The sequence below is a fragment of the Papio anubis genome, chromosome 9, assembly GCF_008728515.1.
Source record: "Papio anubis isolate 15944 chromosome 9, Panubis1.0, whole genome shotgun sequence".
In the NCBI taxonomy this organism is placed as follows: domain Eukaryota; kingdom Metazoa; phylum Chordata; class Mammalia; order Primates; family Cercopithecidae; genus Papio; species Papio anubis.
The window spans coordinates 63,609,602-63,623,417 of record NC_044984.1 but is presented as its reverse complement, the minus strand read 5'-3'; the positions used below and the strand labels follow the sequence as shown (position 1 = coordinate 63,623,417).

Here is a 13,816-nt window from a genome sequence, read left to right as displayed (position 1 = left end):
TGAAGCCAAAGGGATGAAATAAGCCCCGGTCTCCTGTAGCGCTCCCAGGCTTATTAGGACGAGGAAATTCCCACCTAATAAATTTTGGTCAGACAGGTTGTCTGCTCTCAAACCCTGTTTCCTGATAAGGTGTTATCAATGACAATGCTTGCCCGAAATTTCATTAGCAATTTTAATTTTAATGCCATCCTGTGATCTCATCCTGCCTCCACTTGCTTTGTGATATTTTATTACTTTGTGAAGTATGTGATCTCTGTGTTGGTACCAGAAACTGAGGCAATTGCAGGAGTTGCTGATGGCCTCGCAAATCTTAACTCTGTCACTTTGGTTAAGACCATGTAAAGTACTACTATTGTAAATTTCATATTAATCCTTGTGTGCCTGTTTTGTCTGCTGTTAGTCGGCAGTAATACCCAACAGTTCCAAAGAGACAGTGACCATTGAGAACGAGCCATGATGACAATAGTGGTTTTGTTGAAAAGGGGAAAATGTGGGGAAAAGAAAGAAAGATCAGACTGTTACTGTGTCTATATAGAAAGAAGTGGACATAAGAGACTCCATTTTGTTCTGTATTTGAGACGCTGTTAATCTGTGACCCTACCCCCAACCTTGTCCTTGCAAGAGACATGTGCTATGGTGACTCAAGGTTTAAAGGATTTTGGGCTGTGCAGTGTGTGCTTTGTTAAACAAGTGCCTGAAGGCAGCTTGCTGGTTAAATGTCATCACCATTCTCTTAATCTCAAGTACCCAGGGATACGCACACTGCCAAAGGTCGCAGGGACCTCTGCCTAGGAAAGCTAGGTATTGTCCAAGGTTTCTCCCCATGTGATGGTCTGAAATATGGCCTCGTGGGAAGGGAAAGACCTGATCGTCCCCCAGCCTGACACCCGTGAAGGGTCTGTGCTGAGGAGGACTAGTAGAAGAGGAAAGAAGGCCTCTTGGCGGTTGTTGGCAGCTGAGATAGAGAAAAGCATCTGTCTCCTGCCCGTCCCTGGGCAATGGAACATCTCGGTATAAAACCCGATTGTATGTTCTGTTTACTGAGAAAGGAGAAAACCGCCTTAGGGTGAAAGGTGGGACTTGCTAGTGCAATGCTGCTCTTTATGCACTAAAAAGGTTTATGGAGATGTCTGCATATGCATATCAAGGCACAGCACTTTTCCTTAAACTTATTCATGTCACAGAGAACTTTATTCATATGTCTTACTGCTGACTTTCTCCCTACAATGATCCTATTATCCTGCCACTTCCTTTTCTTTAAGATGGTAAAGATAATTATCAATAAATACTAAGGGAACTCAGGGCCCACTTTTTCTTTCTCTATACTTTGTCTCTGTGTCTCATTTCTTTTCTCAAGTCTCTCGTTCCACCTAACGAGAAACACCCACAGGTGTGGAAGGGCAGGCCACCCCTTCAAAATATTAGCGGTATTAGTGGTGACAGTGGACAATCTTGCTTTATTCCGAATCTTAGAGAAAAAGCTTTCAATCTTTCTCCCCTGAGTGTCATATATGACCTATATATACATATATATAAAGAGACAGGGTCTCACTATGTTGCCCAGGCTGGGGCACAGTGGCTATTCACAGGCGTGATTCCACTACTGATCAGCACAGGAGTTTTGACCTGCTCCTTTTCTGACCTGGGCCAGTTCACCCCTCCTTGGGCAACCTGGTTGTCCCCCACTGTGGAAGGTCACCATATTGATGCCCAACTTAATACAGACACCTGATCAGCATAGCGCACCACAGCCCAGAACTTCTGGGCTCAAGTGATCCTCTTGCCTCAGCCTCCGAGTAGCCAGGAATACAGGCTTGTGCCACCATGCCCAGGTGACCTTTATTCGATTCAGGTGAACTCCTTATCTACCTATTTTGTTGCTACTGTATTAATCCAAAATGTTGGTCCATAGTTTTCTTGTTGTATTTTTGTTTTCAGTATCAGGGTACTGCTATAAACCTCTCTCTCACTTCTACTTTCACTGCATTCCATAAGTGTGATATGTTGCCTTTTTATTTTCATCTATTTCCAGATAGTTTCTAAATTCACTGGTGTTTTCTTCTCTGACCATTCATCAAGAGGGCACTGCTTAGTTTCCACAAATTCATGAACTTTGTTTTCCTTCTGCTATTGATTTATTGTTTCATTGTGATTGGAGAAGATACTTCGTATGATTTCAATCTCCTTAAATTTGTCAAGATTTGTTTTACGGCCTAACATGTGGTCTATCTTGGAGAATGCTCCACGAGTACTTAAGAATGTGTATTCTGCTGTTATTGAGTGGACATCAGTTAGAGACAACTGATCTATACTGTTGTTCATGTCTTCTGTTTCCTTGTCGATCTTCTGTATGGTTGTTCTGGCCATAAATGGAAGAGGAGTATTATGTCTCCTGCTATTACTTTGTTGCTGTTAATTTCTTCTTTCAGTCCTGTCAGTGCTTCACCTATGTGGGAGTTCTAACATTAGATATGCATATATTTATAGTTGTTATACGTTCCTGATGAATGGACCCTTTATCATTACATAACATCCTTTCTTGTCCTCCTGACAGTTTCTATTTAAAGACTATCTTGTTTAATATTACATATGGCTACCCCTGCTCTCTTTTAGCTTCCTATTTACATGGAACTGTTTTCCACCCCTTCACATTTAGATTTTGTGTGTCCCTAAGTCTAAGGTAAGTCTCTTGTAAAGAGCATATAGTATATAGTTGGACCTTTTTTTTTTTTTTTTTAAATCCATTCAGCCAATCTATATCTTTAATTAGTGTTCATCACATCTACCTTTAAAGTAATTGCTGATAGGAAATAACTCACTATTGCCATTTTGTTGTTTTCTGTATGTCATGTAGCTTTTTTGTCCCTACTTTCTTCCCTTGCTGTCTTTTTTGTTTTGTTGTGTTGTTTCTTTTGTAGTGACATGCTTTGATTCCCTTCTCATTTCCCTTTGTGTATATTTTGTAGGTATTTTCTTTGAAGTTACCATTGCAATTACATAAAACACCTAAACATTGTAACATTCTATTTGAAACAGCTAACAACTTCATTCATGTATAAAAACTCTACTCCTTTACATCTCTGCCCCCCTTCACTTTGTAATTAATAACACAATTTCCTTTTTTTTTATAATGAGTATCCATTAACTCAAATATATAATTACTTTTTACACTTTTGTTTTTTGTATTCAAAACCGGTACCTGGGCATGGTGGTGCACACCTGTAGCCCCAACTACTCAGAGGGTAAGGCAGGAGGACTGCTTGAGCCCAAAAATTCAAGACCAGCTTGGGCAACAAAGCTAGACCCCACCTTTAAAAATAATAAATGATAAATTCTATGCTAGAATTAAATGTAATTTACACACCTACATTACAATATTATAGGTCTGTATATATTTCTATGCATTTACCTTATCAGGAAGTTCTGTGCTTTGAATATATCATCCCATTCCCTTCTAGTCTGCAAGGTTTCTGCTGGGAAATCTGCTAATAATTAAAAGCCCTCTTGTACATGAGTGCTTTTCTCTTGCTGCTTTCTTGATTCTCTGTTTTTGATAGTTTATTATGATGTGTCTTGGTGTGGTCTCTTGAGATTTATCTTTGCTGGCATTTTCTTAGTTTCTTTTATATGTTGGTTTCTCTCATATCTAGGAAATTTTTTTGCTGTTATTTCTTTAAATAGGTCTGTGCCTTTTTCTCTATTTTCCTTCTGAAACTCCCATAATGTGGTTCTATTTGATGGCGTCCCATAAGCCCCTTAGGCTCTCTTCATATGTTTTCATTCTCCTATGCCTCAGCAATTTTGAAAGTCCTGTCTTTGAGTTCACTGATTTTTTCTTCTGCCTTTCCAAGTCTGTTCATTCCCTATAGAGATTTTTTTTTCCATTCAGGTATTCTTCAGTTGCAGAATTTGTTTGGTACTTCTTTACAGTTTCTGTCTCTTTGATGATACTCTCAATCTGTTTATCCATGATTTTCTTGGTTTTGTTTAGCTATCTATGCTCTATTTTAATTAAGCATTTTTATAATGGTATTTCTTAATTCTCTGGCACCTCATTTACCTCCATTTATTTCAAGTTGGTTTGTGGAAATTTAATTGGTTTCTTAAATGTGCCATGTTTCCATTTCTTTATGTCTCATTAATTTTTGTTGGGATTTTAGTATTGAAGAATCAGCCATCTCACCCAGATTTTCTCATCTCGTTTTCTATATCAAAGACTTTCTCCATTCAGCCTGGCTAGAGATTCTAGAGGCTTCTTAAGCCTTTTCTGGGAATGCATCCTCTTTAGGCTTGTGTGCGAATTCTGCTTGAAGAGGTTTGCGGTTCTAATCAGAAGTTCCCCTGCAATACCGTGGCATCTTGGGTGCTATAGCAAGTCATGGAACTGGAGCTTCGCCTAGTGTCTGTCTGTGGTACTGCAGACTCCAGAGCAGTTTGCTCCCAGAGATTACAGCTGGTGCCCCGTTGCTGTTAGTGCTCAGATTCAGGCAAAAATACAGAAAGCAGTCCCTCAGCCAGGCCCCCAAAACTTAGAATGTTGGATATATGTTCTATATATATCTGTTCTATATATGTATGTTCTATATATACCTTTCCCTCTGCAGATAGAAGTTTGAAGGTTTCCTCCCAATTGTTCCACGCTGTGTAGGGGTTGGGGGGCTGGGAGGCTCTGGCAAGCGACAGGTCGCTGAATTTACCTACCTGGATTTGATGCCGTTGATTTTAGTCTCACCTGTGGTAAAGCAACCTGTAACTGGTTTCTGGACTTCTCACAGAGGAATCTGGTCTATCATTGTTAAATTCATTTATCCATGACAGAAGAAGGGTCTTGGGCTTCCTGTTCCATCACCTTGCTGACATGCTACAGTACTCTTTTAAAGACCATTTCTGGGATGGGCACAGTGGCTCACGCCTGTAATACTCACACTTTGGGAGGCCAAGGCAGGAGGATAACTTGAGTCCAGGAGTTCAAGACCAGCCTGGGCAACATAGTAAGGCCTCATCTCTACAAAATTTTTAAAAATTGCCAGGCTTGGTGGTGAATACTTGTAGTCCCAGTCACTTGGGAGGCTGAGGTGGGAGGACTGTTTGAGCCCAGGAGGTTGAGGCTGCAATGAGCCATAATCACATCACTGCACTCCAGCCTGGGTGACAGGACAAGACCCAATCTCCACAAACAAGCAAGCAAACAATAAAACTGTTTTCACTATCTCCCCTCTTATTCCCTCCTCAGTTCACTCAAATCATCCTTTGTCCTCACCACTCCACTCAAACCATACTACTCAGCCACTAATGAACTTAATTGTCAAATCAAATGGTCAATTCAGTCTTCATCTTAGTCAATCCTTCAGTAGTATGCCAGACACTTAATGTTTCTCCCTCTTTTATGAAACTTTGCTTCAAGGCCACTCAACTCCCCAACTTTAAATTTTTTTCTCTTTCTCTCAGCTCTCTTACCTCACAGGTTGTCCCCTCAGTCTTCTTTATTGAGTCACTCTAATTTTCTCTATCTTAAATATAGAACCCCAGGGTTCAGCCTGCTGACCTTTTAACTATCATTCTCTCAGTGAGCTCATCTGGTCCCACTGCTTTAAATACTATTTATACACCCATAGTTGCCACAATTTTTTTTTTTTTTGAGACGGAGTCTCACTCTGTCACCCAGTGGCGCGATCTCGGCTCACTGCAACCTCCACCTCCTGGGTTCAAGCAATTCTCCTGCTTCAGCCTCCCGAGTAGGTGGGACTACAGGTGCCCGCCACCACACCTGGCTAATTTTTTTTGTATTTTTAGTAGAGACGGGGTTTCACCGTGTTAGCCAGGATGGTCTTGATCTCCTGACCTCATGATCTGCCTGCTTTGGCCTCCCAAAGTGCTGGGATTACAGGCTTGGGCCACTGCGCCTGGCCCTATACTTCCCACAATTCTACCTCTAGCCCTGACACTGACCTTGAATTCCCAATATGTATATTCAAAGGACTACTTGATGTGTCCACTTGGTGGTCTGTTTTCTCAAACTCAACATACCCAGCATGAAATTTTTGATACCTACCCCCTCAAAAGTTTCCACCCCATTCCCCAGTCTTCTTTCAGTATTAGATGACTTATTTTTTCCTTCATTTTCCTAGTCAAAAACTTTGGAGACCTTTTTTTTCTCATATTCACCTATACAGCAACAGATGAAGTTAGTTTTACCTTAAAAATAAACTCGGAATCTTTGTTTCCACTGCTATTACCCTAATCTAAGAAACTATACTTTTCTCTCTTACCCATATTAAAGCCTTTGCTTTAATTCCAATTGGTCCACCTGCTTCTGGAATTGTTCCCTAACAGCTTATTCTTCAAATAGTAACCAGTGATAAAATATAGGATTATACCTTATCTGCTCATATGCTTCCAAATTTTGTCATTCCCATATAAAGCCCTACAAAATCATGTCCCCAAATATCTTCTTGAACCCGTTTCTGGTCATTCTTCTTTTCCCTCATTCTATCAGCCTTTTGCTGCCTCAATTACACTTTAGGGCACTTGCACTATTACTTCTGCGAGAATGTTTTCTCTGGCTGGCCACCATGGCTCACACGTGTAATCCCAGCACTTTGGAAGGCCAAGGTTGGTGGGTCACCTGAGGTCAAGAGTTCGAGACAAGCCTGGCCAACATGGTGAAACTCCATCTCTACTAAAAATACAAAAAAATTAGCCAGCATGGTGGCGGCCACCTGTAATCCCAGCTACTCAGAAGGCTGAGGCAGGAGAATCGACTGAACCCGGGAGGCAGAGGTTGCAATAAGCCGAGGTCGCGCCATTGCACTCCAGCCTGGGCAACAAGAGTGAAACTCCATCTTAAAAAAAAAAAGTAGCCGGGCGCGGTGGCTCAAGCCTGTAATCCCAGCACTTTGGGAGGCTGAGACGGGCGGATCACGAGGTCAGGAGATCGAGACCATCCTGGCTAACACGGTGAAACCCCGTCTCTACTTTAAAAAATACAAAAAAATTAGCCGGGCGAGGTGGCGGCGCCTGTAGTCCCAGCTACTCGGGAGGCTGAGGCAGGAGAATGGCGCGAACCCGGGAGGCGGAGCTTGCAGTGAGCGGAGATCGCGCCACTGTACTCCAGCCTGGGTGACAGAGCGAGACTCCGTCTCAAAAAAAAAAATAAAAAAAATAAAAAAAATAAAAAGTGGTTTTCTCTCTGATAGCCACATGACTATCACTCCCTCTCTCTTTTCAGTTCTGTTCAAATCACACCTTATAAGGATCTTCCATGACAAACATATATAGTAATACCTTGCTTCATATTGCTTAATAATTTTTAACACAAATCGATGTATTTGATCACTGTCTGCCTTTCCTGACTATAAATAATCTTCAAGAGATGAGGGATGTTATGTTATATTCACAGCTATGTTCATTTTGGCACCTGGATATGCGACCAGAATATTTGTTAAATGAATCCTACCTGAAGAGATACTAACTATATCTTATCTGATTCAGATCCCATGACCTCACATAAACTCTTCTTCCAAGACATAAGACATCCTGAATACTGCAGCACCACCTCTTTTTGGCTAACCCTGAAAAGTGCATATATGTGAAAGCCCAAAAAATGAAATTCCTGAGCTACATCTTTTCTAAGTTATCTCTATAAGATTCAACAAGATCTCAGACATAGCAGATTGGAAGCCCTACAGATTGAGCAAAATAGCTGGGTTCAGTGGCACGCACCTGTGGTCCCAGCTACTCAGGAGTCTGAGGCAGGAGGATCACTTGGTCCTAGGAGTTCAAGTCTAGCCTGGGCAACATAGTGAGACCCTGTCTCTAAGAAGATTAAAATATTCACTGCTTCATGCAAATATTAGCTAATCTTCAAGTGGAGTTTTTAGTTTGACCCTAGCACAGTGCCTGACATCTAATGGGCAACTCACTAATTCTGAATGAATGAATACACAGAACCCAACAGTACTTAAGGTTTCTCAAATGCTGGAAGACACTATTCATCATCACCAAAATCCTGGCTTCCCCAACACATCTTGGCAAGCTGTCATGTAATGGTAGTTGCTTTCAACAATGTTAAGGTTTAATCTGTCCTAGAAAGACTATGGTTCTGGTAATCTCTACCTTGGCCAATTTCTCCAGGAAGCAGGCTCCAATTGAGGTCATCATTCTGAGATTTGAGAGCTGTTAGGACTCTAAAAAGTATTTGGAAAAACGAGATACCACACCACCACAAGGGCAGAAATGGTTTGGCACAGGTAGATTACCACCAGGTGCAAACATGTCAGGAAGATATACAGGCTCAGCAGAGTGGTCCCAAGTTGCATGGAATTCTACAGCTGTCTGCTTCATAAGGGAGGATGACTGTTAGGTCCCCATTCAGGTACATTAATTGTACTGATCACTATGTCCCAATCAAGACAACAAATAGAGAAATTTTTGTGTGGCATCAACTGCAAATCAAAGTTTCACACTGTTTACCTTGTTGTGGACCTAGAGATACCATAATTGGTAACTGAAGTCCTCCCAACCCCCAGTCCAGTACTTGGGATGCTGGTGACCAGGCCCTTGGCTTTGTCCACCTGGTGCTGTATGAAGACTAATTTTATGGCTATCTGGAGAGAAGTGGTGTTATATGCTCACTTCTGATAAATATAAGCCTTATACTCTCCTTTGATATTATTTGAAAGAAAATATATCAAAGCAGTAAGTTTCAAAATATGCTTTTGCAAACTACATGTTCCTCTCTCTCATGTTGAGATTCTCTGATAGAGCAGAAGACTGTTTATAACATTAACTATTTGTTACTTCCATGCGCTCACTGGACTATCATCTCCTACTTTAAGTAAAATGTACTAAAACAAAATTTCAGATAATATAAATAGAAAATTATTTAAAAGTAGTATTTGTCATGTTTTTGGAAAAATACCTAAGCATTATTTTAAATATTTATTACTACCACCTTCTAGGTATGATGGTCAAACTCTAGAATTCAGCTAGACATACAATAGTAAGCATATTTCTATCATTTTATTGATTATAAAATACATCATACTTGTGTATTAAAATACATACTGTCCAAAGAGTAAAAAGGCTTGGGTGCCAGCCATTCTGGTTGGTTACGGCACATTAGATGCCCTATGAGACCTCCTCCTTGATTACATCCCTGTACCCTCCTGCTCCTAGAAAACTATGCTGAATTTTATTAATGGTTTCTTACGTTGCTTTTCTAATATGTCTCTAAATGTTAGAATCTCTAATATAAATGGAATACTGTGTGAATTCATCTGTGACTTGCTTATTCCAGTAAAGAAGGTTTTTTTTTTTTCTTTTTTCTGAGAGTTTCGCTCTGTTGCCCAGGTTGCAGTGCAGTGGCGTGACCTCGGCTCACTGCAGCCTCTGCCTCTTGGATTCAAGCAATTCTCTGCCTCAGCCTCCTGAGTAGCTGCGATTACAGGGTGCCTGCCACCACATCCGGCTAATTTTTGTAATTTTAGTAGACACGGGGTTTCATCATCTTCGCCAGGCTGGTCTTGAACTCCTGACTTCGTGATCCACCGCACTTGGCCAATGTTAAGATCTTTTTATGTTCATGTGTATAACTAGTTCTTACATTTTCAGGTTCCACACTATTTTATTGTATGAATGTCCTACTATTTATTCTATTGGTGGATATTTGAGGTGTTTCCAGTTTTCTGCTATTACAAATGGTGTTGCTATAAACATTCTTGTAAATGTCTCCTAGTGTAAAGATATGAGTTTCTCCTGGGGATATATGCACATTTACTTTACCAAGTAATGTTAAACTAGATTCCAAAATCGTCGTATGAATTTATACCCCTTCCAGCAGTATTTTCCCTTGCATCATATACTAGCCAATAGATTACATTTTGAACATTTTTTTCCCAATATTGTAGGTAAAAAATGGCACCTGTGATTTTAATATGCACTTTCCAGAATAAAATTAAATTTTATTTCATGTATTTATAAACTTTCTTCTGTGAAATGTCAGTTCATGTCTGTTGTCCATTTAAAAAAAAATTTCTTTGGGGCAGATCTGTTTATTACTAACATGGTGCAGTATAGTTTTAGCAAATTTAATTGTTTTAGTTTCTCAGTGACAATAATAATACAGATGGTCAAAAACAGGCAACAAAATCTCTTTTCTAGTTCCTTTACCTGGCCACCATTTTAAAAACACAAATTCTTCATATATATAGATATATTTATGTATTACTTATGAAAACACATTTTAACAGACTTCACAGGTCATTTAAAGCTTCAGTTTATAGTCATTCATGTGACAAATTTCTCCATGGAATGTTCACTTAGAATTCCTCACTGGGATTCCAGTGTTCTGTTAGAAATGCAGAAGTCCTTCTTCAGTGCAGTGCTAGACGTTTTACCTTTGTTCATCACAACTTCCATTCAAGGGTTTCCTAACCTCACTTTTGTATCTTCATTTTTGTTTGCTTGACTAATTTCCTTTAGTATATTTTCAGGTAAGGTAGGTTGATACCTGTATAAGTAATTGTATACACGAAGATGATAAACAAGGTATCCTAACTCATGCATAGTTGTAGAATCAACATAGTGAAAAGAAACTGCAAGATCAGAACAGCAACCAGGACTCTCTCGAGGAGGGTAATAGTTGTAATTCCAGTGCCAAAAGGTTCTGGGCAGATAACCTTTAATTAAATGTTCCGGCACAAAGGGATGAAAAGTTTCTTTTCCAGTGGTATCTCTGGAATCTCCTGCTTCTACATTTATAATTTCCATGCATCTCCCCGTGCTGTCTTCAACGGAGGAACTAAATGTACACTTGTCTTGTTTTAAATGCATCAACAAATCTCTTCAAGGCTTCTTTGCTTAGTACATATTCTGCACCTCCACTCAATGTAGTCCTGCTTTACATAGGGTTTTAATTTTCTCCCAAAGTAAATGGGTCCTTCAGGGTCATATTTTGAAAGAAGCCATCTCAAATTGTCTAGTATGACATACGTGTCATCATCTGCTTTCAAACACCAATCAGCATCTTCTAAATAATGTTCATGAACATACTGAAAAGCTTTGTTTTCCAGTATGGCTGATCTCTGCCTTCTTTGGTTTTCAATCTCACAGTAGTGAAGTCTTTATTTTCTTCTGAACTCATAACAACACTTTGTGACAATGCTAGGCCCACGTAACTTTGAGGCCTTTTTCTCTAGGTTTTAAGGGCTTGTCGAAACCCAGCAAAGAATTTTAACTTTCTGATAGAGGTTTTCAGCGATGTCGGTGTTCTCATCTTTATGTTGGCTAGAATCTGCATTGAGGTTCATTTGTCCTTCTAGATGATTGTGTCATTATCATCTGAATGCCTCGCATGAGAATCATTATGAAGCGTATTAGGCTGAGTGCCACCCTATTCTCCCAACAAAATACTAAATAGCTGAGAACACTAAAAAAAAAACAAAAATTCTATTGCCGATCCACAGAGGAAGGCTAACAAATTCAGCTAGGATTTAGAGGCCATTTCCCGAAAGTCTATTTCTCATATCAGCCGTGGCTCCCTCTCGCTCCTCCTGGGGGGCGGAAAGGAAGACGACTTGAGATCGCGACCTTTGGTTCTCTGGGCAGCCGCAGAAGTGGCTCGCGGCCAAGAGCCGAAACCGCCCGCTGCAGCCCAAACAACTCAGCAGCAGCGGCGGCGGCCCGAATTGCCCATTTTTCTATTGGGCTTCTATTGTTCTCATGTATGTATAGTTTATTACCTATTCTTGATAAAAGTCCTTGTCAATTATCTGTGTTCCAATATCTTCTCGCAGTCTGGGACTTTTCGTTTCACTCTTTTAATAATCAGTTCTTAATTTTATTCAAATTTATCAATCTTTCCCTTTATAATTTGTACTTTTATGTCTTTATTGTACTTTTACGTCTTACTTTTACGTGAACCCAGCATGATCACAAGGTCAGGAAATCGAGATCATCCTGACTAACACGGTGAAACCCCGTCTCTACTAAAAATACAAAAAATTAGCTGGGCGTGGTGGCAGGCACCTGTACTCCGGAGGCTGTGGCAGGAGAACGGCGTGAACCCGGGAAGCGGAGCTTGCAGTGAGCTGAGTCTTAAGAACTCCTCCAATCCAAGGTCATACAACTATTTCCTATATTTTATTCTTAAAAGAGTCTGGTTTTGCCTCTTACATTAAGTCCACATTTAATCCACCTAAAGTTGACATTTACATATGAGATTCCCATTCTATCATAAATCTAGTTTTCATAATATGTGGCTTCTAGTCTCTGTATATTGTTCCATGGTCTATTCCTGCATCAAGTCTGTATTATCTTACTTACAATACAGCTTAGTATCTTGGTAAGGCAAGTCTCACTCCATCTCCCTCTCGGTTATCATTTGCTTTGGAGCTTCCATATAAAATTTAGAACCAGACAGTCATATTCAGTAACAAAAACAAACATCTTGGGATATTATTCTGATTTGCATTGATGCTATAGATTTGGGCGGAGCTGTCACATTTAATGATACTGATTCCTCCTGCCCAACAACAGAAATACTGATGTCAACAATGCCAGTCTATAGAACATACTTTCAGGAGCAGATGTCCATTGATTTGGGTCTATCTTAATGTCTTTCAGTAAAGGTTTAAAACTTTCTACAAAGAAAACTTTGCACACCTCTTATTAAACACTAGTTACATTATATCTGGCTTCCAAATTGACTTTATATTAATTGATCTTGCTAAATTTTTAAGTCTATTAACATTATATGTAGATTCTTTCACAATATATGTATCACCTCATATCTTCAAATAATGACCTCTAAGAATCAGTTCTACTGTCATATTCTCTGGGTTGGCTTTTCTGACTCCTAACGTGGATCAATGCTCTGCTACTGAATCTTACAAGATATCTTACCTCACCTGTAAATGAGGAACACCAATAGTACTGTTTTTAACACTTACATGAAACAACATATGGGAAAGTGACCAGCATATATTAGTCTCTTTAGTTCCTTTCTTCCAGACAGTCAATTGTTTTTTCTTTGTATGCTCAAGGTATTTTGCACATTGCAATCACTTTGAGTTACTCACTGAATGAAAATTATTTCATTTCCTGGCTCCTAAAAAAACAGAAGTAATATTCATTGGCTTTATATCTCCTTCCTGAATACCACACACATAGACATTCAAATGCTATATATATATATATAAAATATATATATACAGCCTATAATATGTTTTGACCTAGGGCTAAAAACAAAAAGCAGCATTACACAGCTAAATAAAATTAAGACCACTTTCTTACACCTACCACAAGAATTCTATTCAGAATGTTAAGATACTATAAATTTCCTCAAAAAAAAAAAAAAAAAAGTTAAATGTATTCTCAGGCCAGGTGCAGTAGCTCATGCCTGCAAACCCAGCACTTTTGGGAGGCTGAGGAGGGTGCATCACTTGAGCCCAGGAATTTGAGACCAGCCTGGGCAACATGGCAAAATCTGCCTCTACAAAAAATACAAAAATCAGCTGGGTGTGGTGGTGCACACCTGTAGTCCCAGCTATGCGGAAGGCTTGAGCCCAGGAGGTTGAGGCTACGATGAGCCATGATCATGCCACTCTACTCCAGCCTGGGTGACAGAGTGAGACCCTACAAAAAAAATAACTATTATCTAAGGATTCTCTAAGGTGACAATCTAAATGCAAAATAACTTCTTTTTAAATGACTCTTATTGTGTGCACTAAGTAAACTTAGAAACATTTTCAGTATAAGAATGGAAATAAAAAGGGTTTGATTTGATTAGCTGACTCCACCATAATAGTCAAAATAT

The 13,816-nt window shown here is 39.7% G+C and overlaps 1 pseudogene; it reads right to left on the bottom strand.

Annotated features, from left to right (window-relative positions):
- Positions 1-10,029: 10,029 nt before the first annotated feature.
- LOC101019337 lies at positions 10,030-13,387 on the bottom strand (annotated as a pseudogene).
- Between the last annotated feature and the right edge of the window lie 429 nt (positions 13,388-13,816).